Consider the following 6,000-nt stretch of genomic DNA (forward strand, 5'->3'; position numbering starts at 1 on the left):
CAAGCATCAATGATACACAAGCATGTACGAAGAACTCAAATAGTTTTATTGATATAACAAGAAGATCCAGGAGGAGTTACAACCGATGATTCCTGACCTAGCATCAACCTCCCATCAAAGAAGCCCCTCTTCACCTCCAACAAAGCATAAATCACCCAATACTCTGATATCTATCTCAAAACCAATAGCAATTCCTTGCAATGCACAAAATTCCAGCCTCTGGATCTCTGGGATGAGGGATCCATATATAGATGTATGCAAGGAGGATGAGTCAGCTTATGATTTGATTAGTGTCTTCTCTCTGTTAGTTCTTGCTTCCACTTGGAGACTGAAAGCCTCTTACTCATCCTTGGTCGAATTCAGTGAGGCAAGTGTCATTGGAGAAGATTCTGGAAGCTTCCATTGTCTTTCCACCTCGCGGAATGGCACTGCCATTTGTCATTTCCCGCTCAACGCACCCTGATAGTGCATTTAGGTGCGTTGCAACGCACCTAGCTAGTGTATTTAGGTGCTATGCAATGCACCTAGCTAGTGGAGCAGCTGAAATGATCCTGATTTGACTGATTCTGAGCAGTTTCTGATGGAGAACTTCTGGGAGAAGCTGTAATTTGTTGACCTTGTTCCTTTAGGGGTTGGAACAACAATTTTAGGGACTTAGGAGCCCTTGGTTTATGGACATTTCATGCTTGGTGCTGCAAGGCACAAAAATGTCTATAACAAATGCACAGTTTTGAAGGCCTGGGATAAGTGACTATGCAATTGAGGAACCCAAGAGGTCAAGCTTGAGGCTTGAAGATACCCAATGCACAGTTTAGACAGGAGAATACGTTAAGAGATTGCGCAATTAAAGGGTTCATGGCCTCAATCTTGAGGCTTAAGGCTTGAAGTTGCCCAATTCACAGTTCTGGAGGGAGAGAGGCAAAGTGATTATGCAGTTGCACAGTTCAAGAGCTCAAGGTTGAGGCTTGAGACTGCGCAGTGCGCAGAGAAGGCTGAATGAGGTTGAGAGGCCCGGTCAGGGAGTTTTCCTAATTTTTACTAAGTGTGGGATAGATGAGATGAACTTGAACAAGAAGAAGACTTGAGCATGACCAAATACTTATATCACTTGATGACGCAACACAGGACACTTAGAACACATGAAAAACATACTTTCTTCATTATGACAATATTGCAACAATTCACTCTAAGTGTGACACTGAAGATACACTTTGCGACGACAATGTTGACAATTGTAAGACAATGCTTGAAACTTTGGAAATCAGTACGATACATGTTTACATGATGAGAAAAACTCATTATCACAAAAATTAACTCTTGAAACACACTAAAACTAGCTTTTTTACAACGTGTGACACTTAACATGCTAAAAGGCAACATTTTCTATAGGAGCAGGAAAAGTGTGAACGATACTTGTAATATGCGAACAACAGTGAAAGTGACACATGCCAGAGAAAATATAACATGAAAGTGGTACTAATTAAAGCGAAAAAAAAAAAGAAAAAGCGATAGCCAAAAACATGAAAATGACAGGTGCGAAAGCAAAGGTGCGCAAAAGCAATAGTTTGAAAAACTCACCGAAATAGAAGCACAAACATAATCAAAAGTGATGGATTGTCAATGATAGTGTGCACTAACTATCAACACGGGTTGAACATTGCACAAACACTATGTTGATGGATTGTGCTATGCTTGTTCAAGCTTGCGTAAAATAATGCGGTCATGAACTTGTTGTGACCTGAGCATGTGTGAGCAAGTGACTTCAACTAACCAAGAAGTGACAATGGGACAACCGATCACAAGATCCATAGTAGGCTCTAAAATTCAAGTGTAGATAAAATTTTAGAGGGTGTTTGTCGCAGTTACAACATGATGTTTGTTATTATGACTGAGCTACAAATATATAAAGCAATGGAATATTGGTCGTTCAAAAAGGAATTATGGCAAGATGATTGTAGATAATTTACTAATATATATGTATATGAAGCGAGATCTATAAAGCATCCCCAAGGGTTAAAAAAGGCTCAAATGTCCCTTATCCATAAAAATTGGTGATTAAAATGACTCTATGCTTTATGTTAAAATGACAGGTGAAGATGGATAGTGTAAATATTAGAATTATATACCATTCTCAAACTTCTTAGTAGTCTCTTACGATGTACAACTTCTCATAGTGATAAGCTACTATGCCATTAAAGCATTCCAACTGTAAAGCAAAGTCATAGTTCCATGAGTAGTATTAGAGGAATTCGACATTGGGAATGTGATAGAAGCAAGTCATTTCCTGGAAGGGTGAAGTCTACCCAACCTAGTTATAAAAACCAATTGCATCCATCACGTAGCAAAAAAAATAAGAATGCATATTTCCTCATATAGAGACCCTAAGTAATTTGGCCCAATTGTCTCATCCATTATGAAAAGCGCAACTTACATTCAATAAATAACAAAGAAGTTGTTCCACAACAATCACCAAGATGGATATTTTGATTTGAGGTCTAGTATTTCACTAAAAATAATTCTCCACCCCTTTCTGGAGGAGTTGGAGTTGAGAAAGTTCCTACTACCTTGTCAATTGTAGAAGGACCACATGAGAAAATCTGAAGAGATTCCTCAATGTGATATCCATTTGACATTCATTCACTCTGCGCTTTTTTGTCTATGAGTCGCTTTACATGTGCCCTTAAGTTCAATAACCCAGAGAGTACTAGACAAAAGGAACTTACCTAATTCAATCAATTGAATAAAAAAGGTATTTCTGAAGGGTTTGTTCGAGAGGAATCTATTATTTCAAAGATCAGGAAAATAAGTTTCTTTGAAAACCAAAATATACTCTCACCAGGGAAGGGAGTTCTTACATTTAAAAGTTTCTACTGTTATTCTCACCAGAAAATTTGATTATTGCTCTTTGTTTGGTGGGAAAATAAACGTTTTTTGAATTTTTTCTTAGAGAAACTCCAATGAAGAAACAAAATTCGTGAAAACGTTAAAAAGAAAATGTAAATTTGAAAGAGATATTGCCGTGGGATAGACGTCGGACATGGTAAGAAAGTCACCGTATTGAGTAAAGGGGTAATTAGTGTGGCCGTATTGACCAAGTATTTCGCTGTGTTGTCCGGGAACGCAGGGCGGGTAAGAAAGTCGTGCTACCGGCGTCGAGTATTTCGCGATGTTGGAGTGTAAAGTAGAATACATGAAAGAAACGCAATATTAAAATAATGAATGTTGATGTACTTTGCACTTTGCACTTTGCACCTCCAGAGAGTTGATCTCTCTGAGCTTGATAGATTCAGTATTAAGATGGATCTAGGATGGTTTCAGAAAACTTGAGGAAAGGTTTGCACCTTTAGAGATTTGATCCCTCTTTGAGCTTGATAGATCCGGTGTTAAGATGGATCTAGGATGGTTTCAGTCGTGTACAGTCATACAAAATTTTTTGAACATCTAATTATTTTGATCATTTTAAATATGTTAAATATGTTTAAGATTAATTTGGTCAATTTAATTTAAAATTTGCTTAGTTACCTCAGTTTGTTGATATGAGAGACTGTTAGTAACTTGAATGATGAAAAATGATGAAATAAAAATTTTGAATGCAAAGTGTCAATGTAACAATTTTGATTGATAGAAAATGTGAATAATAAGAATATAGTCAATTACAAACAATCTTCAGTGCGATCAATCTGAAACTATTTTCTTCCATTGTTCCTATCATCACACCTATTAGTTTTTCCATTTTCTCGTATTGATCATATGAAAAGAGTACTTGGAATCATAGACCACTCAAATATTCAACTCGAGGTGCAAAGTGCATACAAGTCGGTGGAGCGAGAATGGCATTACATTTAATAATAAGTTCAGTGCACTTTGTCCATGAATTGGAAAAAGTGAAAAACATAAAAATCCATGAATTGGAAAAAGCGAAAAACTTAAAAAAATCCATGTTGTTTGGAACACGCAGAGCGAGAAAGGGAGAGGGGCAACAACACGGAGAGAATTCCATAATTGACTAAAGCGATATGTATTTATATATATAAAAAACATGGCTCGTTCATATCCATTTACACTTGAGTCGCTCCACCTGCCTTACGGTTTATTGTTGGGCCTTATTTAAGAAAGACGTTTTGGAGACTTATAAAAGTCATTAAAGATTATAAGGGTAAATTGAAAAAAAAACAAAAAGGAAATAATACAGAGAGAATTGTGATGAAAACTATGTTAGATTTATGTTAGATTTATATACAGCTTTAGGGGTGAATTCAAAAAACGAAAGGCAATATAAAAAATAGAATGGGTGGTATTGAGTAAAGTTTCATAATTTTTGGTACTATATGCTTTGCAATAATAGAAAAAGCGAAATATAAAAAGGTAAGATAAGAGCAAAGGAAATGACATTATTAAAAATTTCATATGTTACTATATAGTTTTGATCATTTTTGGTACTTTGGTTTTTACTTTGTAAGAATAAAAAATTTGCATTATAAAGAAGTAAAAAATTGCAATATAAAAAGGTAATATGAGAGAAAAGGAAATGGTCTTATTAACAATGTTATATGTTATTATATAGTGATTAAATTTAAAAATATTTATTAAAATTCAAGTGATACGTATTTATTTAATTGTATAATTTAAAATTATTAAAAATATTATACGATGTAGTTATGAAATATAATAGTGATAATCATATAAAAAAAATTCATTGTATTGATTAAGAAGGATATTTTTTACAAAAATCTATAGAAATTTTTCTTATATTATATCAATGGATAAGTATGTCTGGGCACGGAGCTTCATTGGGGGAGCAATACTATACCATGTGCATTTATATTGGGGGATATATAGGGGGGTAAAATGTTTTTATATTGGAAAGCATAAAAAATGGAGCTATAAAAATGTTAATGAAAAAATGGATGCCTACAATATCTAGTGAAAGTAGGGGTTTTTTAAATTGGGAAGTTTTATTGGGTTCATTTTGGTAGGGGGTTAAATAGTTTGTTTTTTAAAGATATTTTCCAATACATAGTCAAATTAAGGGTATTATTTAATATGCTAGGAACGCACATGATATGTCAAAGGTTCATTGAGCGAAAGCCCCATGTTCTGGCCATGTTCTGTTGGGAAGTTCATTAGTTGACATGAAGAGTGTCTTCCTTCATGGTGATCTTGAAGAATGGATTTGCATAGAGAATGGGGGTTTCACTAGGGGAGCAATACCATACCACATGCGTTCATATTGAGGGATATATATTGAGGAAAAAATGACATAATATATTGAGCATATAAATGTTGGCATTACGTTTCAAGTGTTGTCCTTGATGGCAACTCACTCAGAGGTTGGTACAGGTGCTCAGAGGTTGGTACAGGTGATGGCAACTTAATCAGAGGACAGATCTTAGTACAGCATGGCAAGAAAGTTCATACACGCAGGTTCGTCAAGCCCAAGTCGTGTGTACACGCAGGTTGGCTTCAGCAAAAGCGCGTGTATGTGGAAAAGTACCTTTGGTCCATGGCGGTTAGTCCTTGGAAGTTGTGCCTACGGTTTCGGACCATGGTGTCTCGACGGGCGTGTCGATCCCTAGTTTTGAGGCTGATGGTATTGGGTTACTATGGTTTTGGCTCTTGGTATTGAACAAGGCCTAAGGCTATATAAGGAGAAGATCATTAGGCAAGTGGGAGTAAGCAAGGAGTGTCTGACGAAGTGAGAAGATCTGGTATTACTGTTTATCTGTTCAGGATGCTTGGCAAGGGTCGGATCTGACAGCGAAGGCATAAGAAACTATTTCTAGATCTGCACGCGGGTTTCCTTTGGTGAAAGCGCGTATACACGCGGTTTTGGTACAGTGAAGTAGCGTATGCATAATAAGATTTGATATTTGAGGTTGCTGCTGATTCTGGTGGTTGTTGCAGAGTTCTGGGCTCTGGTTTGGGTTCTGTGTTCTTGATGACAGGGTTTCAGTGATTCAGTATTGGGTTGTTTAATGAATTATGATGCAAGTATAAATT

This window comes from Pinus tabuliformis, chromosome X, assembly GCF_031772625.1.
Source record: "Pinus tabuliformis cultivar Carrire ecotype Pingquan chromosome X, CPIR1, whole genome shotgun sequence".
Classification (NCBI taxonomy): Eukaryota; Viridiplantae; Streptophyta; class Pinopsida; order Pinales; family Pinaceae; genus Pinus; species Pinus tabuliformis.